Source organism: Amblyomma mixtum, chromosome 5 (genome assembly GCF_055824585.1).
Source record: "Amblyomma mixtum isolate Tamu chromosome 5, ASM5582458v1, whole genome shotgun sequence".
Classification (NCBI taxonomy): Eukaryota; Metazoa; Arthropoda; class Arachnida; order Ixodida; family Ixodidae; genus Amblyomma; species Amblyomma mixtum.
The window spans coordinates 185,048,375-185,074,020 of record NC_143016.1 but is presented as its reverse complement, the minus strand read 5'-3'; the positions used below and the strand labels follow the sequence as shown (position 1 = coordinate 185,074,020).

Below are 25,646 nucleotides of genomic sequence, written 5' to 3'. Positions count from 1 at the left end.
GGCATGCACGGCTGCCTCGCAGGCGCTACGGCGCAAGCGAATAACAGGTTCGCATTTATCACCTCTCCTTCCACTAATCCGACTCAGACCGGTTTGCGTGCTATCTGCTGTTGGGGTCGAGTGAGTCAACCCACCCCCTGCAGCGGAGTTGACTGGACTCGCTCCCTCGACTCCCGGATCCGACTCGTTTACATGAACCCAGTAACTGGTTTTCAGCTCAAATCCTCCACTCAACCCGTCATGTAAACACCGCTTATAACGTGCTTGTAATCATTTTCCGAGAATTCCTTTTCCTGCGGCGCTAGTCTACCCCGCCTGCAGGAGGGGCGCGCAGCAAGGGGAGGGGGCGGTTCTTTGTGCCAGTTCCGGAAGAGGGGACCTCACAGCACTATAGTCGGTTACAACTAAAGAACGAAGCGGCACACGCAACTCAGAGGGAGCCCTCCAGCCAGTCACGTCGATTTCTGTGGCTGTGCATGCAGCCAAGCCTGCGAAATAGAAGGAAGGAGACGGCGTTTTGTCCCCGTGTAGCCGAGAGTGGATGTCCTTTGTTCGGGATAAGGCTAAAAGAATAATAACGCGAAAAGAAAGGAAAAGATTTTGCTGCCCCGGCATCCGCCATCGTCTCTAGGAGCACCTGAGCTGGAGCAGGGGAAAAGACAGGGAGAAAGGCGAAGGTACTAGTAGGTGTGGTGCCCCCGTTTATTGTCTCAGCTGCACTGGCCACTAAAGGGGGAGGGGGGGGGGAGAGAGGGCTGAGCTGCTCACCTTTCGCACAGATCCGCGCGAGAGCGTCTTTTTCGCAAAAGCGCTGAATGTTACAGGTGGGGTCATATTCGGCAACAGACGGTCGTGGCAGCTTCAGTCTCCACTGCTGTCGCGGCGCACCTGTGGAGACCGAACAGAAAACTGTTCGGTCGACGCGCTTGGCTGGGCAGCCTCCTTTGATGGGCATGTGCTGCTTCGTTCTTGAGTTGTACCCGACTTATATACCACATGGATTCATTTCAGCGGTGGAACATGGCGCCCTCTGAACCACGGCATTCGTTTGAAAGAAGTGCGAGTCTAGTTCAGGAAAACTGCACCTGCTCCATGGTTAGTGCTGAAATAGTGCAGCTGCGGCCGCCATGGAAGCAGATGATGGTTTGCGGGTTGTGATAAACGGCGGAGACTCAAGTAAATTTCACTCGTCAACAAGCTAGAACGCTGCTCGAGTTCTCCAAAGAAACGGATCGAGGCTGGTTCATGGCAACATGTTATTGTGATGTGCTGTTTGCACATTTCTTCATGAGATACGAGAGGTTGGCTGCCGCTGATGTAGGCTGTAAACAGCTGGCTGCAATTCATTGGCATCGCAAAGGCTAGCGGCGACCAGGCCTGCACTCGACCATCCGTTTTGGAAGCAGACAGTGCCAAACTGCGCTCAAAGTGCCGGAACTATAGCGGTACACACCCGCCGCACCGCCGCTGCCGCAGAACTTTGCCGAACTGGTGCATTGAGTGCAGGCGAATCGAGCGCTCTCCAACTTCCCCTCCACAGCGCTAGCCGGAACAACGAACAACCGGCAGCACGAAGCGAAAGCCTGTCTCTTCCCTTTCCTGTCGCTTTAGTAATGCCTGTCCTCGAAATATAATACGACGCCCAGAATGCGTTTCGTAGCGTCAGGCGAAAAAAATTGGCAGTGGCTTAGCTCTGCTATGCCTGGATATACGTAGCGTAAAGTGCTCCGGTGTTTCGGCCGCGAAACGACAACCTCGGGATCGGAAGAATTTACATTTTCCAGTCTTCTGCGCCATTTGGCAGCGGCTCGACTCTCCTTAGCTTACCAGAGTACAGTGAATACTTCTAGTTCACTGTAACCAGAGCTTACATGTTGAGCGCGACCGTCATTTCTCCGCGCACCCTCCTCGCGCATGCGCAGTAGCGCGCGGCGCAACCGTCGTAAACACGAGGTCACGCGTCGGAGAGGAGCGCACGCCGGCGGCGCCGGCAGCGAGAAGCTCGCACCGGCTGTGGCGAGGAGGCGACGCACCTGCGGACCTGCGCCTCTCGTGACGTCACGTGGTTCTCGCGCATGCGCATAACAGGCGGCGCACACTCGCGCAAAACTCGGCTCTGACCCGCGTAGTGTGGCTTTACTAGCTTTACGCTAGAGAACAATCCAGCAAAGCAATATGGCGGAAATCTGCTTGGAAGTTCGACACACACTACATAGGGCAAAATCGAGGGAAACGAGCAAACATCGTAGAGGTATCGTTCACTCTCGTGAAGACCTCCTGATTGTAAATGTTTAGCAGCGCCACACTCGTTATTTTTTTGAACTGTGATTATTTAGTACACGTGCATGTGTGTAGATGGCGCTACTTACTTCATTTATCTACATTTATCGCATGTCGCTGCGTTATTGCTATTACTGTTTGTATTCTGTGGACTTTGTTCTTGGCAATTGTTACAAGTTGATTAAAAGAATGAGAGACCGACATTTTAAGAGTATATTTGCCAGAAAAAAAGAAGCCGCGGAACGTTTCAAGAGCTTGTGTCCTTCATGACGAGAACAAAAAAGGTAGCTAAAATCAACTAGACATTGCGCATTCCCCAAAAGCCGTAGAGCAAAGGCGATGCTTAGCCGCGTAGAGCGAAGTAGTAAGTTTCTTCACGCAAAATCTCAAAACTGCCACGCGCTGGTTACCTGAACAGTATTGCATTCCGTTTTCAACTATTTCGAAAAAACGCTAACTTTGATCAGGAATAACTTTTAAACTAAACAAGGCAGACGGATGAAATTTTCAGAATAGAAGGGCGATTAGACGATCTCAAACTGTACAAAAAGGCGCCGCAGTGCAATGCATATCCCAAAAGTTATTGCAGATTACATTGATCTGTTTTCTATGCTTTTCAAACATGCGTGGCTAATAAACTAATCTATACACGTACTTCTAAATGCTTAAATGTGTTCATTAGCATCCGATCTCAAAGTATCCCGAAATATATTTCTCTAGGTGCAAGAGGTTTTTCACAATTTTGCATTTCCTGAGACAAGTTGAGCTCAACTGCCAGTTTTCATCTTTGCGTTTTCTTTTACAGTTGAAACAAATTTGCAGCTACCGTTAAACTAAATGCATCTTTTGAAAGCATAGAAAACTAGCTTTTCGGACATATCTGAACCATATTTATGAAGCGAACGAGCGAGGTACAGTCGACGTACAAATATCACCAAAAATGGTTCCCGCTCACCGACAGAATGGGACCGCCACCTTAAGAGACCGGAAGCGGGTAGAGTGGGTGAGAGGACGAACGCGGGTTAATGACATCTTACGAAGAAATGAGCTTGGGCATAGCATGCGATTTAACATTCTGTTCAAATTTAACCTACGCTGTTACGTTTATATGGCGCAGGAAGGCAAGCTTACCAGAGGGCCGCAGAAAGTCAAGTCAGCGGATGAGACTAAGAGGTTTGCGGGGAGACGGTGGTCGCAACTGGGAAAGGACAGATTTATACCTGTGCTACACGGGTACGTTCGAATGACATCTGAGTCGAATGGCAGTCGAGACTTGAAATGACATTCGAACTCGACGGACTCCCGCGGTGCTACACAACACTTTCCAAACGCATTCGAAAGCGTCAGTTCGTTTTCAGCGTGCAATGACGACGACGACAGCATTGGTCACTGCGGTCACACTAGTCTGACAACGACACTGTCACTATCAACACCAGTATATAATTATAGTGAACTATGTTGTCACTATCTATCTATATAATAAGGTAGGATAAGCTAGAAGTGCATTCTACCTTATCCGCATTGAAATGCGCGAAACGAAGGGCTATATATCACCACATGTGCACACTCGCACACTCGCCAGCGATGGGCGATTTACAGATTAATTTTATTCGACGACGACTCCCTTCCCTTCCGCGCCGACTAGGCCTAGCGAGTCCGCAGGGTTCGGTCTGTGATTGCGCCGGTTGTGAAGAGCGAATTCACAAGTTTTAGCGAATGGAAATGGTGAACGAGTGTAGTTTTGACAGCAGTGACCTGAAATCAGGTATGGGTGGTATGCACCGGCACGGAGTCGCACCGCGGCGCTGCGGTGCGCCGCTGCCGGCCGCCATGATTGAGGTGCTCGTAGCAGACAAACTCCTGCTCCGCAAGCATGTTTTCTTCGCGTGTCGCATTCACACCGCCGTTTGGAATCCGCGTGCATCGCAGATTCGGCTGCTAAGTCGCCGAGCGCTAGAGCCGCACGAAACTACGTCGTAAACGAATGCCAATTTGATTGGGAAGCTGCGCTTGTTAGCGCAGCTCGAGCCGGCCGAGAAAACAGGCGCAGCGACGAAAGTTGCTCGCATGTTTAGTTCTCCTCGATTCCGGGATATAAGCTCGGATAGCAGTCAATGACTGCAGCAGCGCTTCCGTGAAACCGGAGAGCCGCATGTAGTTCAGGCACACTCGCGGCGAAGTGATTTGTGATCCGGCCTCTCGCTACGGCGTCCGCGGTGCACGAGCACAACGAGTAAATGTCTGACAAAACGAGCCAGGAATGTGCCTCGTATAGGAGTCCTTTGCACACAACGCACACACACGACCGGACGTCGGAAGCCTTCTTACCAATCTGGAGCAGTCGTTCTTCTACACAAAAGTGGTCGTATAGGTCGTCACAACGGAAGCTTATGAGGCAGCACACTGGGCTAGGTAGTTGTTCACTTTTGCACTGTGCACGCCATGTTGACAAAATTCGACACGAGAGTATCTGCTAGCTTGCACTTGAGAGCCCGCGCTTTATCAGTATCGTGTCTCTTTTTCGTGTCAACATCTATCAACACAGTGCAGGGTGCAAAAATTGTGAGCTGTTTTATTAAGGATCAGGTTTGCCGTGCAGCTCGCAAGCCATGCAGTATCACCCTGACGCAAGCGCAAATTTCCCATCGTTCTCGATAGGACGCCGCCTGGGTGGCCACGACTCCACCGAAGAACGAAGCGCATCTCCCAGGAATTGGTTTCAAGGCCGAAAAAAGCACTAGGTCACATTCTTTCATTCAACATATCGTATTTTCTGGTGTATAAGACGCATCCTTGTATAAGACGCACCCGGCATATATGCAGGCTATCATTGAAAAAGTTGGCGTATAAAACTTACCCATGGTTAAGACGCACCCCAGTTTACCCAGTTAGGCTAGTGAGGCTTAATTAAACACGCTTGCGCGGCCATCGTGAATGCACCGTACCTGTGAGAAATTCTTAAGCAACGCTAAGTGATCGAAAAAGGAAAAAGGCAACACTCATGCCATACCCGTCCAGGTTTTAGCAAGAAAGAAAGAAAAACGAAAGAGCTCTCCCATATGTCTACAACAACATTTTATTTCTACTTAAAACCTTCGTAGTCTTCATCTTCCAATGCGCTATAAAAAAGTTCGCCCATTTCTGGAGGCGACGTGGCTGAAACATTCTCTTCGGACGACGTACACAGAGGAAACACAGTTGCCGGCTTGTCTTGATAATGGCGGGAAGCACGATTGTCGCCATCTTTTCGTATTTCACATTACTTTTGCTTGGTGCCTCCGAAACGGCCGCCGGTTTGTGATTCTGGAAGTCGTTATCGCCGCCGTTTTATGATAAAATTCTCCTGAAAAAGTGGCACACGGCGCTCCCCGTATTGAAATGTTAACCGTGTTACAACCGCGTTATTGGCAGTGATATTGTTTTGGCGAAGAAAGCTTGAGCATAAACCTGAATAATTTTTGAACTCGCAAAAAAAAACCCCAAAAATTTGCGTAAAAGACGCACCGTTGTATAGGAAGCACCAGCAATTGTTTTGAAAAAAAAAACCGCGTGTTATACACCGGAATATACGGTATCTAAGCAAACTTTGGTGGCCGTCCTGCGTTTTTTTTTAGGATGCACTCCGTCTAAGAACTTTGCACGTCAACCTAAGATTAAAGTATGAAACGTTATATCACGGTCAGCTATGTAATAAAGCTCGGAAATCAACGGCTCTGCGCAGATACACAGTCCACAGTTATGCAAGAAGCACCGCAGACGCGCCGCAGCTGTCGAGTGGCGCCGAGTCACCGATCACTTCCCCGCGAATGTGCTTGAACTGCATGCGGCTCTCCGGTTTCACGGAAGCGCTGCTGCAGTCATTTACTGCTATCCGAGCTTATACCCCAGAATCGAGGGGAACTAAACACGCGAGCAACTTTCGTCGCTGCGCCTGTTCTTTCGGCCGGCTCGAGCAGCGCTAACAAGCTCAGCTGCCCAATCAAATTGGCATTCGTTTACGACGTAGTTTCGTGAGGCTCTAGGGCTCGGCGACTTAGCGGCCGAATTTACGATGCACGCGGATTCCAAAGGCAAGTTTGAATGCGACATGCGAAGAAAACATGCTCGCGCAGCAGGAGCTCGTCTCCTACGTGCACCTCAATCGTGGCGGCCGGCGGGGGCGCACCGCAGCGGAGCGGTGCGGCTGCGCGCCAGTGCCTCCCATTGCTTACATCGCAGGGCGCGCATACGATGAACGGGAAGCGCCGGTGTGAACCCTACTGCCGAGCAGTGCTTTACGGCCAGCAGCAGTCGTCGCCGTCGCTAGCTTGTGGATAACAATTGTTAGGCCATTTCAGTTAACGCGAACGGTCACCAAACATACTTCTGGATAAAGTAGTTCAAAATCTAGTACTGGTCACGTCGGAGGAAACCGGGACAATTAGCGAGAAGCGCTGGGCCTACGCGATGTCAGCAACCCGACTGTCAAGTGTTTCTCAGGCGAGCGATCGTATCATCGCTTCCTACAGATTGTCGCGCTGCGTAAACAAGCACGGGTACAGCTGGTAAAAAAGACATTATTTAATAAAACTAAAGCGCAGGTTGCGTTTTATGCCATGAAAACGAGCACTAGCTGTTCGCTCGTCCGCAGCGATGTAAACAACAGTATGAGTGCAGTCGTCAGAATAGTATTTTATTCTGCGTTGTTTGTTGTGTTATTTGTATGCATTACTAGTTTTAATTCATTATTACGTGTATTTTGTTCAAATGCCTGTGCCATATTTTTATGCTTGTATTGCCCCCCCCCCCCCCTATGTAATACCCTCGCGCGAGGGCCCTTAGGGTATTGTAAATAAATAAATAAAATAAATAAATAAACGCTCCATTCTTCCCCTTTTTTTCCACGTTTCTTGTTGGTCATCTCGTATCACTCATGAGTTTGTATCATCTTCGGTGTTTAAGAGTTGCTTGCCCATGACCGTTTTAGTGTTGTTTGCTGTACATTTGTTGGGGTTTTTTTTTCGGATATCCATGATAGTATGCTACGTGGTTGCTATCGCGCTTCATGTGTTAGATATCTTACAGCGATTTTTTCTACTGTCTGATCGTGATTACACGGATGTTACGGTGTGCTGGCTTACATAAAGGCGGGTTTGGTGCGAAATAAAATTCAGTTGCAAGTTGGCGCTGGTCCTGTCGTGTTTGTCTCTTTTGTCCACATTTTCTTGCGCCGTTTTGTTCCTGAATCATGAACCAACTAGCCCAAACCAGAGTTCTTCTTGCTTTCAACGCTCGTCGTCTCTTAACACTCGGAATAGTCAGCTCTTATCGTTACCCCGCTTACTATCGATTCTACGTCAATCACCGCGCTGATTAGACGGACTGGGGAAACGAGACGGCATAGCCGATCCCTTCGTTGGGGTCAGTTTTTATTTGTCTTGTTTGTCTAATCTTGTAACATCCAAAGACTTGGTGGGCTAGTTCTGTCAAGCCTGTATCACATGCAAGCGAAAACGCTAGCGAATCCTGCCGCTGCAGCGGGGAAGCCTGTTTTTAGTAGTCGCTGCGATGAGCGACAAGGTTTCAACAACTTGGAAATTTTCGCTGCGACGCGTCGCTCAATCGCTAGCACGTGAACCAGCCTTTAAGCTGTAAGAAAGGGGTATAATCTTTTGTGTAAACTTGTCGGCCTCGTCACCATGGTCTTCAGGAATATATTCTGCCGTGGAATGACATGTGCACTTCGGTGCTCTAACCCTGACTGCAGACTACAGTGCACTGCTTGGATTGGTTTGGTTTGGTTTGGTTTATGGGGTTTAACGTCCCAAAGCGACTAAGCCTATGAGAGACGCCGTAGTGGAGGGCTCCGGAAATTTCGACCACCTGGGGTTCTTTAACGTGCACTGACATCGCACAGTACACGGGCCTCTAGAATTTCTCCTCCAAAGAAATTCCAGCTGCCGCGGCCGGGATCGAACCCGCGTCTTTCGGGTCAGCAGCCGAGCACCATAGCCACTGAGCCACCGCGGCGGCCCCACACAGTGCACTGCTTAGATGCATTTGGTATGCGGCGAGGTGTACGACGAACCGGCGCTCTTCTCTAATATGCATACACATAAGAACGAACTAAAAAAATAAAAAAACCTGATCTGCTACATTATTAAATGGCGGTATTGCTAGAACGCACCCCTGCAGAATGCAACAAAGAACGAAACATATCGTTCATTTCATTCCATTTACTTCATCCTTAAGAGCCCGAGCGCATTACATAAGGAGGGGCTACAGTTGGGGTAAATACAAGCATGATGAAGGCAGGCACAATGTACACAAACACTACAAATTAAAAAATGCAAGAAAAATAAATAAATAAAGAGCATCAAGGCATCCATGGGATGATGCGGAAAAAGCAAGAAATGCATGTGCGGCGGCAAGTTGAAAGCCAACGAACGATTGATGATAACAGAGATGGAATGCTTACACATTGTGGAAATGACTGGCGAGTCTTGTGCGAAATGATTTGCGAACGTCGCATAAAACTATGTCGTTAGGTGGGGCATTCCAGAGAGTAATCGCGTCGGGGGAAAATGAACTGTTCTTAGCTGAAGTGCGGCTCCTGATACCTGCTATGGGGAGGCTGTGGCTTAGGCGATTGGACGTCCTGAGCGGTGGTTGCAACAAAGGGTGCCTGGAAGCAGGGTGGTAAAAGAAGCTGTGCAGTAGGCAAAGACGGGAGATGACGCGGCGCGACTTTAGAGTGGGCAGGGAGATAGAGCGTTTAAGTGTAGTGATGCTGATTTCTTTCGAGTATTCAGAAGTGATGAAGCGGGTTGCGCGATTTTGGATGGCTTCGAGTTCGGCAGTGAGGTAGGCTTGAGATGGTTGCCAGATTAATGATGAAAATTCTAGCTTGGGACGGACGAAAGTTTTATAAGCCAGTTTTCTGACTTCCGGGGATGCTGATTTCAGGTTTCGCCGTAAATAACAGAGAACACGTGAGGCATCAGAGCACACTGTTTGGACGTGATTGACCCAAGATAACGAAGATGAAAGATGTAATCCAAGGTACTTATAGGATGATGTTTTGGCAACCGGGGTAGCGTTGATTGTGTATGAATGCTTAATTACTGTTCGTTTGCGGGAGAACGGCAAGAGTTGACATTTGTCCAGGTTCAAAGGCATGAGCCAAGTGTGACACCATGTGGCTACAGTATCAATGTCTTTTTGTAGTAGGTGGCTATCGGTGAGATGACGAATGGGTTTGTAAATGACACAGTCGTCCGCAAATAGTCTTAGTTTAGTAGCTATATTAGCTGGGAGATCATTGATGTTAATGAGGAAGAGTAGAGGGGATAAGCTGGCGCCCTGGGGGACACCTGAAGTAACATCAGAAAGGGATGAGTGGTAGCCGTTGCTTAATGTGAATTGTCTGCGTCCGAGAAGAAACTGATTGATCTAGGTTATATTATCAGGAATGCCTAGAGGTAAGCTTTGCGAGCAAGTGTGAGTGCGGAACACGGTCGAAGGCCTTGGAGAAATCCAAAAATATGGCGTTAATTTGAAAGTTTTCGTCCATAAAGTGAAGGATGTCATGAGTGAATTCAGCCAATTTAGTTTCGCAGGAGTAGTGTTTTCGAAAACCGTGTTGATGGGGATAAAAGAAGTTTATGGAATCGAGGTGGCTCATTAGGCTGGATGATATAACATGTTCAAGTAATTTGGAAGGGATATGATCTATGGTTGAAAAACAGCGCACGAAAGGCTAGAGACAAGAGTAAAGGCGACGACAGGACAAGCGCTGGTTAAAGGGATGCTGGTTAAAGAAATGGGGCGATAGTTGGAAGGATTAGTGCGGTCACCTTTTTTGAAGATCGGTAAAATTTCTGCTATTTCCAGTCGTCAGGGACGTCTCCGGATTCGAATGATTGGGCAAATATTAGACGCAGTATCTAGCATGATACTACACGGGTATTTTTTAGGAGTTTGCTGATGATCTGGTCGCAACCAGCCGATAAAGAAGTCTTGAGTGAACTGATTTGATTAGCTATGCCTGCCGGAGTGACTGTAATTTCGGGCATGTTTACTGTTGAGATGGCTGTAAAAGGATATGGACTGCCAGCTGCTGGGGGAACACTGAACAGAAATATTCATTTGGGATTATCGCGCTCTTATCACTGTCTATTGGTTCACGGTTAAAGGGACACTGAGGAGAAATTGAAGTTGGCTTGTATCGACAGAATACCAGCTCCTGATTACAAGAACGCCACTCATACTGACAACAAAGCTCTTGTAACGTAGAAAAGAGCAAGAACCAAAATACAGGTATCGCCGCCACAGGCCAAACTCGCAAGTACAAGCGTCATGACGTCATAGGACAAAGCAGTGTTGCTAGAACGAATGGTTCTAGCAACACCAGGAACCGAGTAACCATGCATCACTGAGGCGCAGCCAATGCATGCGCAAATCTCCTTGACGTCGCCAGATGACGCCACGTGCCCGGCTGCTACGCGCGCTCCTGAAGCATCGGGACAAATCAGCGCCTGTTTTCCGGCGGTAGACGGGCTCCCGGTATTCCGCTAGCGGTAACAAGGTACACGGTATGCTAAAGGTGTCTATTTGCGAGAACTTCGTTGACGACTTCGAGAACGAGATCCATCGTAACGCTGGCAAAACGCCAGTGCAAACGTAATCGAAGCGACTGTAGCGACGGCCGCAATAGCCGATAGATGCCTTCAACGTGCGGCCGGCGGTAGCTTTCTTTTCGGCTGCTGCTAGGCCGCACTGCTGGCAGTCAGAAATCACGGAGTCTGCGTTACGTCATGTGCACGTCATGTTTCACGTCTCTTAGTCCTCTGTCGTCATAGACGAATCCCAAGTTTGAATCAGAGCGGCGGGAAAAACTTTTTCAACTTCGAATCCAAATTTCTTAGAAATAAATGCATCTTTCGCTGCCGGCCAAGTGGCAACAAAGCCATGACATGCCGAACTATCGGATTTTACTATAAAAAAAAATATTAATAGTGCTCTCCTCAGTGTCCCTTTAACGTCTAGAAGCTCAATTCTATTGGATCGTGTCTTCGGGGAGAGAATGCGCCAGAATTTATTGGGATTTGTTAAGAGGATTGAATGTAAATCGGAGGAAAAAAACTTCTCCTTGGTGGAGGTAAATTTTTCGTTACATTCTCTTGCGCACTGATGTTACCTTTCCCATGCTACGGGATGGTTATGCGAGCTAGCTGTTCGATACAGTCGTTTTTTCCTATTAAGAAGTCTTTTAAGTTGTCTGTTGAACCATTCTTTGTTAGAATCGGATTTTACAATGAAGGACGGAATGTGCATGTTTTTCAGGGATAGCTTAGGGGTCTTAAAAAGTTCCCAGTTGGCATTGACCGAGCGAGAATGGTAAAAATTCTGGAAAGAGGTGTAGAATTCTGATAGTGCATGACTGATGGCGTCAAAAATAGCTTTTCCGTGGCTTGTCAAAAGCCACGGACAACTAAACATCGCGTTTTACTGACAAGTCTTATGCTGCAGCTGTATAACTAGCAGAACAGTGTTAAATAACCAAAAACTCAGATGTAACACCAAAAGTTTCGCTACGGTAGAAAGCCGTGAAGCCAAACAAAGCAGCAGAAATACGAAAAAATTCTCTACAAAAGCGTTTTTCAAAGGTAAAGAATTTTTGGACGAAATTTTTGCATATTTCGTAATATTTATAAAAATTAGAGATGACACTTAAGCCCCGCCTTAAGGGTATGACGCGACAGTTTAGCGGGTTACGCTTTGCATCCTGAGCAGTTTGACACCTTTTTCAATTAATCAATTACACGCAAAACTTCTTCCTAATTAGCATCAAGCATTGTGTTTTAATTCTGGCATTTTGACGCCTTTCAAGCCCCTATTTCTAATTTTTCGTTTTCCTAACTAAGCAGCTAATTACGATGCTTTCATTAACTCGTCATCGCCTATCACACACGTGTCAGTCATCAATCACTAGAACCACACATTACAATGGTGCATTTTTTTTAGTTTTTTACACAGCGCACGATTATTTCCGACACGCGTTGCCGACTACGCCGACGGCGTTTCGACCGAACGAGCTGCATACGCCGTCGCGTAATACATATGCGCAGATCTCCCCCGAGCAGGCTTGTTTTTTTTTCGCTACTGACGTTTTTTTCGCTACACAGGGTGTAGTCACATTTATTTCTCGTGGATGGTGTGGACGCACAAGTGACAAGGTCATTACAGAAACATGTGGCGTACTGAATAACCTCCAGCCTGGAGATTATGTTTAGGCAGACAGGAGCTTTACTATCGGGGACAGTTTTGGACTTCACTGTGCAAAGCTTGTAATTCCTGCTTTCACCAAAGGCAAGCCCCAACTTTCGGCATGTGAAGTGGAAAAGACTCGAAGGCTTGCAAATGTTAGGATTCACGTCGAGAGAGTCATTGGACTGCTCCGCAACAAGTACCGAATTTTAAAGTACACACTGCCTGTGGAGGTGCTTGCATCTGGAGAAAACGAACCCACTGTGCTTGATAAGATAGCCTTTGTATGTGCAGCACTATGCAATTTGAGTAACTCCACTGTTCCATTTGGGTGACTCCAGACAAAGATGAGGTAGACCATTCAGCTTTTGTAAATTTCTAATTTTCACTATGCTGCTACTGTGAGGAAAAAGCAAGTTATTGCACTACAAGTGCTACACCTTTTTGCACTCACGGCAGTACCAATTTCCTTTTGGTGCTGCTTTCAGCTTCACGCATTTGAAGTGAAACCACACATAATTGCAAGAAGAGTTGTCACACATCACCATCTTGCCTGATTCAGGCTCCTGGAAATAACAATAAACCTGCTCTTGTGAGGTCTCAGGGTCTTGTTGGTTTCCGTCACTCCTCTAAGTGTCTTCAGTATTTTCTGGCAAATTTCCACTGTTTTCAGCAGTGTCTTGAAGATCACGACTGCTCCTCTCGGTCCAGTAGTGGAAGCAAAGTTCGGGCAGAAGGATAGTCTTAAAATATTGTTCACAGCGCTTCACCATCGCATCACAGAACTGCGTATCTTTGTAAACACGGATCACAATAAAGTCCTTCAGTGTCCACAGCACAAAGTCGCAGTAGTTCACTTCGCACACAAACATTTGCATCTGGACCTGGTAATAATAAGGGTGGTCACTCTTAAGCTTGACAGCCCCATCCACAAGAGTTATACAGGAAGATTTCAATTTTGTGAGCTCCCGAGCATGTTCTTCCCTGCCATTATATGGGCATTTTATTTCTAGGACGCCTTCTTTGCAGCAGATGCAATTTATGACGCCATCAGGAGAGGCGGCTAAATGTGCAGCCCCGAATCTTTGCATGCAAAATTTAAGTGCACATTTTCTGATACAGCCTTGTAAGCATCTCTTGCCTTTTGATTCTTTTTCTTTCCCCCAAGCAGTCTGTGGGGACCAAAAGCTTGTGGTTTCAGGATAACAAATTTTTCTCAGTAGTGACATCGCAGGGTCACTCAGGGATGTTCGGCAGACTGCCTTTGCGTTAGATGCAGTGATGCGGCCAGCCCTGAAAGCGAACCACTTGGTGCATTTGGCTTGTTCTGTTGTATTCTTCTCGATGTTATCTGCAAGCTGAAATACAAAGCAAATTGTTACAGCCTAGGCACACTCGCTTGCTTTTTTTAATGCTCTAGCCAAATTAGCAGAGCTAGATAAAAATGCAAGTACAAAGGCCAGCCATTCTGTACCTGTGGATCCACTGTGATGCTTTCAGCCAGCTGGGAACATCTCTCCATCACGGCACTCCATGTGGTGGGTTGATAGTCCTGCTGCATGTTTGTGAGGATGGCACTTGGAAACTGTGTCGCAACAGGGATGAACTCGTGCGCATACTGTGGTTCCAAAGACAACAGTGCAAGTCGGCTCCCACTTCGGTGGCATGTTGCCAAAAATTGTGACCACTGCTCATCTGTAGTCGGTTGAATGCTCACTGATCGCCGTTTCACACGAGATGGTGTTTCTCCATCCATTATCCTCTTCTTCATTTTTGAAGATGTGAAGCTCACACCTGATGCAGGTTTAGGTTCAATGAACCGTACTGGTGGAGGAAGCCAGGCATTTTCTTTTTCAGTGCAAGCTTGTCCATCCCGTCTCTGCACAACAGCCTGTATGCAAAACAAAACTGCACCAATGTGGGAACAGGCTTCCCCTAAGCCTGCCTTACTTGTGCAATGGGCAGCTTGCACATTGCCATCTTGGTGTATGAGGAGCCAGGGGTGCAGTGGTTTGTCATTCACTGACTGAGAGTGTAGAACCTGCATAAAAGTGAGAATAAGCTGTTGAAAAAAACAAAATCTACAAAATCCTTTAGATTTGCTATCTCGCAGAGCGTTAGAAAAATGCAAACGTTGCTTACGCGTAACTATGCGATGGTGCCACAAAAGTAGAACTAGCAATTAGCTTATGAGCAATAATTAGCAACCCACCACTGTACATGCGTGCGCCAAAAAGCTACAGTGAAGATCTGGTACAAAACGTATGAATGTCAGTGTCTCGGCAGCTAAATGTTACAGTCGAACAGCAGACCAACTTACGGTGCTGCCGATGTGAGACGCGCAGTCAAAAGGTGTTCGCGGAACGCCAAATAAAAAAACAAACATCACTTCTCGACACTCCGCGATCGCTGGCGTACACAGAGCTTAAATCAGTGACAAAACGGGTAAAATTTCGCGGTGTTGGATTGAACAGTCGGCACATTTCCGGCGCTGCCGATGACTCCCAAGCCATTAAATCGTTCTCGCAAACACGACGATTAAAACAAAAAATTAGGAGTCACTTTGGCGACTAAAGTGGTGCAAGGCGAAAGCCTTAGTAGAGCATTCTTTCACGAATGTGGTTGTGAATGATGATTCAAGTGCTGCCAGCGAATGACGCGTCCATTGGCTGTCTGCGTGTGTTACTGATGTCTGGTTAACATGTTAAGCTTCGCCTGTAAGAGTGGAACGCGACAGCGTCTTGCAACGCTGCCAGGGAGTCCACAGAACGCCATCGCCAATTCGGCTGTACGCCTTGCTGGACGGTAAATTTATTTTTTGAGGAAAGGAAATGTATCTATCTCTCATATCTGGGTGGACACCTGCACCTCGCCGTAAGGGAAAGGGGGAAGATGGGAGTGAACGAAAAAGCCGTATTAGCTAGACGCGCCTTTGTTCATTCCAAACCATTCAGCTGGCATTACGGAGTGGCTAGCGTGCTCGTATCGCACTCCGGAGACCCTGGTTCGATTCCCCAACTCGACCAATTTCGTTCTCGGTTTTATTGATTTATGCGGTCTAACTAGAAAGGTTAATTAGGCTATTTCATATTTATATTATTGCATTTCTATCCATCGTGTTCTGTCATTCACCTGTCAATTGTTGGAACTGTCTAGGATGTTCGACACAACGTATATGAAACGAGCAACGTCGAACTGAGTGGGGAAGTGCGTGGTGGTGGAGGGAACGCGGCTTCGTACTTATCTGTTTTTTTCAGCAGCGTCTCCTTCCGCGGACGCCGCGCGTCTTTCTTTTCTTTTCATCTTTCTTCTGACCTCTTCATTCTCCTCTATCTTAATTAGGCTAATTGATTAATTAAGCAATTAACTAAACTCAGTCCAACTTAGTTGGAGCATCACTATACGATCCCTTTGATTGGTTGCATGGTTACTAGCCAAAGTACAATTGGCCCCATTTGAAATTCGCGCACTGTGACGTCACGAGCATTTCGACCAATTGAAAAGCGTGACATTTTCTGTCGACAACTCCTGCTTACAACGATGAGGCATTAAAGGCTTCCGCCTTAAAAAATTACATCAATGCTCGATACCACGCGATCACTGCGGTTCACAACAATTAAACCCGTGAAGCAACGCGTAACTGTGCAGCAAGAAAACAAACGAGCTTACCTTGCCTACGATGACAACTCGGCTGTCGGCGAGAACTTTGAGGCGCGGTTCCCGCACCCAACCGCTGGTGAGGTAATTGTGGGCTTCCAATGCTTTGTAGCATTTCAGCTGCTCTCTAGTTATAAAGCTGGTTGCATGGACGAGGTAATCCTTTATGTCAGTGAGGTCCACACGTGGCAAAAGATTAACGTCGCACTTCACTTCTCCTTCATTCAAGTCAAGAGGGTCGACCGCGCCGCACAATCGCACCTTGTCCACATAGCGCGACTTTTCAGGCTCTTTCAACTCACGTGCGTACGCGCTTAACCGCATTCTGACCGATCTGCACTGCGCTGTTTCCTCTGAAGACATCGCATCGACACGGCACAGCAGCACAGTCGTTTCACAGCGGCGGCAGGCGGAAGCGGACGACCACGAATATGGTGGCGACTGCGATCGACTGCAGCGATCCTAGCGTGTGACGTCATGTGAATACCTGCTATATATATATATATATATATATATATATATATATATATATAGATGTATATATATACTGGGGCAACTTACATGTGTTTAAAACCGAATAATCCTGCAGTCCCATTTGTCTTACTGCAGTTCGTTTCTAGTTCTCTTTTTTGTATGTACGGAGTGATTGTGTAAGCATAGATTTGAAACGTGCGATTCTCGCGGGTGTCCTATTCTTGTATCCTGGGGCCGAATCCACGAAAGAGTTCGCTTTGGAACGCGTTCGCTTTGTCGTGACGTCATTTTGACGTTGACATCGGCGGGAGAAGGGTGGGAAAAACACTGCGGGAGGTCAAGGGGGCTGGCAACAGCCAATCGGCTTTGTTGGGCGGTTCCATTTCGGTTGCTTGTATTTTTAAGGGGACATATGCTAAATTCTTTGCGTTTTTAACCTCTAAATGAATGCGTTTGGCTATAATACTGCAAATTTATTACTCAGAGCCTATAAAATAAGCATAGATTTTATTTTGAGACGGTTTCAATGCTTCTTGATTGGTTTGTTTCCTTTTGCGTTCCCGAGAGGGCGCTCTCAATTGTGTTGTTTTATTTTGTGTTCGCGAGAGGGACGATAGGCATTTTGAACTTGCGCGGGAGACTTTTCACATGTCAGCACTTGTCAGCTTGACATTTTCACTAGTCGTCATGTCAACGCACAAAGGTTGTCGCCTGGGCCCGCACGTCTCGATGCGCCAGCGTGAAGTGCTCGTTGAGTTCATAGAGGAACATACCTACATGGTGAAGCCTTCATCTGAGCTCGACGCACCCGATGACGCCGGGGAAGAGACCACGCTCCAAAAACTCTGCCTTGGCGCGGGACTTCTCTTCGGGAGTCGAAGGAAACAACACCCAGTTTTTCTGCGTGCCGACACGCACGATTGCCTGAGCGACGGCCAAAATAGTACGGCTCACAGACGACTGCGGGAGCCGTATAGTTGCCTCGCTGCCGACTGCCGCCTGGAAGCCCCCGGTAGCGAAGAACCGTAGGGCGCAGAGTACTTTGCGCTCTGTTGTGAGCGCACTTTTCCTCGTTGGTCCAAGGTGGGATTTGAGCTCTTCGCATAGCTGGCGTACAAGTAGCTTCGACAGCCTGAAGTGCCTTCGGAAAGCATCGTCAGGCATGTCGAAAGGATTGTCATGCACGCGCGATCGCCGGGGCCGCCGATCACATTCGCTGAGCACCGCGAACAACAGCGGGGCGGCGGGAGGTACCGGCATGTCTCTCCTCGCGCTGAAGCGAACGCCACTTTCAGAGTTCCGCACACAGCGACCGAACGCGTTCTCTCTCACGTGATTGACATGTCTCGTGACGTAAACAAAATCAGTGTTCCCGCCTCCCTGAAGTGACGTCACCGCCAGCGGTGACGACACACGACCAATGGAGCGAGGTGGCAAGAGAGAAAGCGAACGCGTTCCAAAGCGAACTCTTTCGTGGATTCGGCCCCTGTTGTGCTGTCACAACGGCTCCCTGAGTGGGGTTTTGCAGTCGTGTGCAATAGTGTTTCTGCTGAGGTGCTCCGTTTTGGCATTTCTGCTGACCCTCATCCCTACTAGTTTCTCCTGAAATGATACCTGCTCAACGCACAGGGGTCAAGCGTTTTCCACTTGTCACCGAAATGCGGTAACAGGCGACAGTTTGAGCCTCACCCCTGTTTTTTTTTTCTAAGAAAGCCATGAGATGGTGGGGAAAGGTATTTCCACCCCCCCCCCCCCCCCGCCTTATTTTCCTGTCCTTCCCTCCTTCCGAACACCTGCATCCGCGTCAGTGGATCCCCCCTGTTCAAGTTCTCACCATTTTCTTTTGTCACTTTCCCCTCTTTTTCAGCCTTTTCCCACCTCCTCATTGTTTGCACTTGTGCTTCACGCTATTCCTGTACATCCTGCGTGCTTTAAAAGCTGCATGTTTCCAATGCTGTAGTACACTCGGAAAAGGCTGGCCCTCCAGCCGAAATGTCATGAATGGAATTCTGTTATGTTTTTCAACTTCTGGTGACTTTATCTAATATTGATTAATCAGCTGCAACGATCACGAATATGCGCTAAAATGGTGCCCACGGTGCTCGACTTGAGCCCTTCAGTTTACAATAGGTCTCTCCCGGCCTACGTCATCAGCGCACGTGTTTCTGGACCGATGGGCAAAACATGCACCGTACCGTGGAGGTTCTCAGAGGGAGAACAAAGGCTGCGGGGCGTCTCGAATCGGGGAACAAATAGGGCGGGGGAGCACTCGACCGCGGTAAAACTGGTTCAGAACCGAAAGTGGAATATTTCGCCCATCGGGCACACTGTTTACACCAGGGAGAGGCCTATTATCACACCGCGAACAGGCACTCACCTCCTCACTTCAAAATATTACCCTCATGGTTTTATTATGACACTACTGTCATATCTTTGCTGTTGCCGACCTACGCATGGGCGCCGCCATATTTCTGCACTATATCTGCTCTTCCAATTCGGAGAGTGCTAGGCAGGCGAAACTGCTGCACGCCTTGTACGTGTGCAGAGAGTGCAGCCAAATCGCATAACCCTTTAATTGAGAGAAGAATGTTATAGACCGCACATTTAACGCCTCCAACGACACAGCGGCAGCAGCCATTTTCAGTGTCAGTGGAGCAGTCCGAACGGCCGCCGGCGTGTATAAAAGACTATCGACTCCAGCCGGCACTGCTGATGACAAACGGTTAACAAAATGGCGAAAAGCGTGGCCAAACACGAACGCTATCCGTTTGTCCAATGCGCAAACATCATTTGTTCGTGAGACACACTGGATGCTACAAGAAAATCTCTTACCCCAAAACTCTGAGAGCTTCCGTAGCTCAGTAAGGAAGCCTTCACTGCAGTGAGGCCCCCTCATGTCAGTCTGAAAGCTTGCTTACTGAGGAGCCCTAAGTAAGGTCGTCATCCTTGGTGCCTGCTCAGAGTCAAGACAGCGAGCAGCTGCCTTCATACATGCTTTATTCGCTCCTGGCCCTAGAGGCACGCTTCCCCTCACTGCTGTCACAAGTGACTCAGCGCACTCGCGCGGGCAGCGAGACACGACGCAAGGACGACAGCCCGGCGTGAGCGCAGCTGAACATGCGGGAGAAACGGCAGCGTGGACTGACCGCTACGGGGGCGACTACACGCCAATTTTTAACCGTGCTTGTGAATACGTATTCGATGAAGTGTACCTATATCCTCCAACAACTAGATCGCTTCGCGACGCGGTTAATGCAATGGAAGTGCACCTAGACGAAGATTTTGCGTTCAGATTCCACACCGGTGCGGCTCGGTCGCACTTGGGCATTCGGCGGCGAGAGCGAGGGAAATCCGCCGGAATGTTGCCTCGTTCACACCTCGCGGCAACCACGTCGCCGCTCTTGGCGACCGTATGCATGCTAATGTACGCTGAAAGCAGGTATTTTGCGAGAGGTTACGCCATTTCTTACATTCCCAGTTTTAGTTCCGCGAATGCAAACAGCGACGCAATGGCATGACGATCATGTACGTTACGCATTCCCTTTTTTACACCGGATGGGCGAGTTTTCCGCCCAGCACAGCCTAGTGGCGCCATCTGGTTGTTAGGACGAGAACCATGTCTGTCAACAAACCTGCGGTCCTCTTAAGCCTAAATGTGGCAGAATCGTCCATCTAAATAAAAAAAAATAAGCAAATGTATTTATGGCCAGCGAACGCAATGAAAAAGCCAGCAACAACGAAGAATTCAGACCGAACTGATGGAGGCGGAACGCAAGGCGCCCGCGAGCTGTGTGATGTCAGTGCACGTCAAAGACCGCCAGGGGGTCGAAATTATTCCGGAGACCTCCGCCACGGCCCCTCTTTCTCTTTCCCTGCCACCTTCCTCCCTTTCCTTACGCCGCGGTTCGGGTGTCCACCGAGATATGTGAGACAACTACTGCGTCGTTTCCTTTCCTCACAAACCAGTTATTACCGAGGGGTTCAGCTTCGAAGGGCGCCGCCATGTTTGTCGCCCCAAAAATGCAACTCCCTACTCGGCGTCCTATTGGCCGATGGAAACTGGCGGAATTGTTCTGGCGGCAGAAATCGGTTAGCTCCTCCTGTATATTAGCAACCAATTCCACATTTGTGTGACTGACTTTTTTATTAAATAAGGGCGATCGCATAAAGCTTGTGAAGGAACCCTCAAACCGAGACGCGCGGCACGCGAGTGGAGCTTTCAGAGTAAGCTAGCTTCCTCCAACGAAAATTCGCGGAAAGGAGGCCTCGCGTAAGGTTAGGGCGAATTCGAATGAAAGAAAGCTTCCAGAGCGCAGCAAAGAACACCTTGGTAGGAACTTGTTTTCACTCACCGTAAAGGTCTGACAGGCAAGAAGAAGTATGACGCGCTGTGTCGAAGTCTTCTAGAGTCCACGTGTGAGCGATGCTACGATGGCGTTGGCGTCTCTACGGGCGGCACTAACAACGAGCCGACCGCCCCAACAGAAGTGCAGACAACAACTGGGCGTGGAGAGAGCGTGTGGAGAGCCCTCTGAAGAGCGAACCAAGAGGGAGGAGAAGGAGAAAGCTCTGGTGTGCGAGGAGGAAGCCCCACGTGCAAAGCCATCCCGGTATCAGCATGGCCACGGCCGGTCTTGGCCGGTCTCGACGCGCGCGCTCTCTCGCGAGAGAGCGCGCGCGTCGAGACCGGCCGTGGCATGGCTCAGCATGACAAGAGCGCACGGCAGCCGAGGGGGCTAGCTCGTCCGTGCTCCCCCTTCTCGGAAAAAGAGAGAGCAGAAGAGAAACACAACCACATGGTACACTGCTTTTCTCTCTACCGAGGTGCGGCTGGTGTCAGCGCGCTAACACAAACGGTATCATGGATAGGGATCGCAACCTGGGCCATGCTGCGCTCCTCGCATGGATGGAAGAATCATACCATATCGATACTATGAAAGGCAGATCAGAAAGGAATCATTCTATGATAACTCAAGAGGCCTTCTGTTTGAAGCTAGATCAGGCTGCCTTAGAATGTGCAGCTACAAAAATAAATTTAACGAAGAAAATGACACATTTGCTGTGTGCGGCACATTTGTAGAAACAATTCAACATTTCATACTCAAATGTGATGGCATCCATCCGGATGTCGATGCAGGCACAGTAAGTCTTCCTGAGGCTGTAGGGTTTAAATATAACAATGGTAATGCAAAGAAATTTGCGGTGGACGTTAGCAAAAAGCGTTTGGAAGATTGGTGGCTCAAATGCAGAGAGGTGACAGAAGGTTAGAAGTGTAGGAAAAATTATTTCAAGAAAATGGACAACTTTAGCAATTTACGACACAGTTAAACAAAAATAAATATGAAAAACAAGCCGATCCCGGTGGCAGTTGCCACCGCCGCGTTTCAAAGGGGACGCTCCAATCTTCGATCCAACCATCTGATTAGAGAACCGAGAGCGCTGGTTTTCGCTACGTAGATAACAACGATGAGCGGTAAGTGCCGCGGGACAAAGCGCTCGCGCTACGCCAACTGCAGACACGGAAGAGACGGTTTTGGTATAGACAGAACCACGGGATGGGTGCCACGTAGAAGACGACGAAGAGTAGGCAGTGCCACGACTCCATCGAAAAACGAAACACATGTCTTTTGCAGGTCAGCCTAAGATTAAAGTATGAAAATTTATATCACGGTCAGCTATGTAATACAGCTCGGAAATCAACGGCTGTGCGCAGATACACAGTCCACAGTTATGCAAGGAGCACCGCAGACGCGCCGCAGCTGTCGAGTGGCGCCGAGTCACCGATCACTTCCCCGCGAATGTGCCTGTACTACATGCGGCTCTCTAATTTCACGAAAGCGCTGCTGTCGCTGACTGCTATCCGAGATTATATCCCGGAATCGGGGGAACTAAACACGCGACCAACTTTCGTCGCTGCGCCTGTTTTCTCGGCCGGCTCGAGAAAAGGCCGGCTCGTGACCAGGGTTACTGGTCAACGATGTTCGTGGCCATCCTCCCAGGTGATGTCGGCGGCGTACTAGCGCGTCTGTCCGTCGAGGAGGTCGACAATTATGAGACCGCGAAAAGAGCACTTTACAGGTACTTTGGCATTCGTGGAAAGGCGGACTCCAAAGACCGAAGTGATGGAAGCGAGCAGCGCTCCCACTTGTGTGTCAGCGACCAGCCTAGGAACCCCGCTTGGTCAGCTGGGAACACAGCCGTTGCGGAGGGGAGTAACGGTAGGGCAGGTTCAAGCCCAGAAAAGAACGCCAGTTCGGCATCTGCAGGGGCAGTATTTGTCGACTTAGAGGCGATGAAAAAAAGTTGTAACAACTCGACGACAACAAAGGCAAAGCGGCCGTCTCCAGCTCTGAGGCAGAGGCTGCTTTGACGAGTGGTGCCGATGCTTTCCTTCAGGGAGACAGTAGTGAGCTCGCAGGCGGGCGCAGTGAGGGAATCAAAGGGGACTCTCCTTCGATGCGACTGGCGAACAATAGTAGCCAAGTATTGGAGACGCTTGAGCGTAATCAGAGTGACAGTGAGTCACCTGAGTGCGCCGCTGAAATCCCAGGTCAGAACGCAGCGTTAACCAAAGAGTGTGCTTCAGGTGGAGTTGCGGGCCAGGTAGCTAGGATTATGGGGTCGGATAGCAAGCAAGCCTCAGGAGACCGATTTGCCAGGTTGAGCGGAAAGTAAAATGCATTCAAGACAATTAGGGGCTATGACGTGCAGTGACCCATCGAAAGCGCGAGCCGACAGTTCAAGTGGCAAGTGCGGCTTGGTGCTGAGTCAAAGAGCGGATGTGAAAGGTGAGAGCACTGCGAGAAAGGGGAGTGCGCAAGACAGAGCAGCTAGGGCAGTTTCTCGAAAGCGGCCGCGCGCAAGGAGAGCCAAGCGAAGTGGTAGTCCGCAGAGAAAGTACGACAGATGGGCCCAAAACATTGTAAGGGTGAAGGCCGGTCCGAGACTGACACCGCGGCACACCAGATGCGGTTGGCTCCGCACGAAAACCAAATTGACTAGACGGGTTCGCACAAAGCGAAAGCCACCTGCCGGATCGTGGCGACGTTGTGGAAGTGCTTGCATGGTGAGTAAAACTCGCAGTGGGTGGCAAAGAAGCAAGTTCAGCTGTCATACGAAAGAACGCAGCAGAACGCGCGCCTGTGAAAAAAAAAAAAAGAAAAGAAAAAGGAGTGAAGGGTATTCAGGAATTGAGAGATGAGTACACGGAGGCATTTCTTTCATACTCGATCGTACCCTTCACGCATTCTTTTCAAGTCCTGCTGAGGCATTGCAGACGGGCAGCATGACTCACTCAAGGAAAGCTTATACCTGTTTACATTCCTCTGGAAAAAATACGTGGCACATGCTAGCATTGTTATACTGTTAGAGCAGGTTTTCCGAAGGTTGGCTATTTGTGATAAGAACGTCGTACCCTTTAAATACAAGCCAACATTTATTTGTACAAAGTGGGCCTTTTAGATACTTCTCATTGCCCGTTAGGGTTCAGAGTGCTCAAAATTCTATTTGCAACATTAAAAAGAAAGATGATGGGGACTACGTGACCGCTGTTCACGCACGCAGGCTATACCATTATATACAGACACGGAGTGAGAGAATAGTTGTCTCCCGTCTTTTTAAATAAAATAAATGAATAAACTTAAAAGACACAGTGGGTGACGCGCATGTTTGTTAATTTTCTTGGAATTTTTTAACACCCATGGGTCCCGAGTTGCAATTCAACACCAGTACACATAAAAACGGCGACGATGCGGTTGAAGCTGTGTTGGTCATATGGCGTTTGTTCCGCCAAACGGTGAAGAGCGACAGGTGAAGTGGTTAACGGCTTGCCATCCACTTTCGGCCAAGCAAATGGGACGAATGTCTTACGCAACCGCTTCACTGCAATATAAAAGAGTTTCTATTCCACCCTGACTCCCTTGAAGGCGCGGTAAATCGGATTAAGGTCTCTGAAAAGGGTGCTCGATTTTGCCTCTAATACGCTTGCATTATGTAAAGTTCAGGCTACCGAGTGGTCTGCCGCATAGAGGACCTCAAAAACGAGCCATTCATTGGCAGTATATATTTTAAAACTTTCCCTTCCACGCCTCGCAGCGACCTGTGGTGCAGAGCTTTCGCCCGAATCCGTGCGCAATGCGTCACGCAGCGATCGTTGCGTCGCAGCGAGGTGCTGTGATTGGTTCACCGTGGCGTCTCTTTCTGACGTCACGCAGCTCCCATGGCCGCGGCCGGAAGCTCCGCCCCCTCCCCCCCGCGCGCTTCGCAGCCAGCGGAGGGAGAGAGTGAGTGTGGCCGCCGGAGGAGTGCCGATATTTCAGCCCGCAAAAAGTGACGAGAGGAAGGCGCGAATACGCGTTAATTCAAATTTTGACTACAATAGGGAATATTCAAAATTCCGCAAGTGCGCTTTCCCGCATAACTATGTTGCCCAAAACAAGATGGCTGACCATGCGTTTCCAGCTGAAACACAGCAAGAAAGACTAGTTTTTTTGTTTGATTCCTCCAAAATACGTTTCTTACATTCTATCCCCACCTTTCACGTTGTCGCTTTACAGCGAAGTCGGCCATCTTGTTTTTGGCAACATAGTTATGTGGGAAAGCGCACTTGCGGAATTTTGAATATCGCCTATTGACTAAGCTTCCACAAAACGACAGCCTCAGAGTTTCCAGTAAACACCTGTACACTAGCTGTAATCGTTAGAATTTTTAGAAATTAATTTTTTATCACTAGGTTAAAGGCAATGGTTAAGTAACTCTTTCTCTCCCTGGTCAATTCATAAAAAGCGAAACACAAAATAAGTACATCAGATGCAATCCAAAATAGAAGCATTTTACGTTTAAATTACGGCTCGTTTATTGCAAGGAAAATTGCGCTTTATAGTAACACGTATTGGTTGGATTGTTTTTTTTTTTTTTTTAGCGTGCGGTTTCTTGCGAAACATGCCCCCGAAAACATTCGCGGGCGCCAGGAACTGTGTCCAAAACCT

General features: G+C 48.5%; 1 protein-coding gene and 1 pseudogene across 1 annotated transcript in view; both read right to left on the bottom strand.

The window, feature by feature from the left end:
• LOC149345100 (uncharacterized) overlaps positions 1-21,193 on the bottom strand; it is a 74,838-nt gene extending 53,645 nt beyond the window's left edge. Inside the window, exon 1 of the mRNA XM_089547366.1 lies at positions 21,012-21,193. The gene's annotated coding sequence lies outside the window, so the exon portion shown is untranslated. The remainder of the gene's footprint in view (positions 1-21,011) is intronic.
• LOC149345101 (uncharacterized) lies at positions 13,765-16,546 on the bottom strand (annotated as a pseudogene).
• Positions 21,194-25,646: the final 4,453 nt, after the last annotated feature.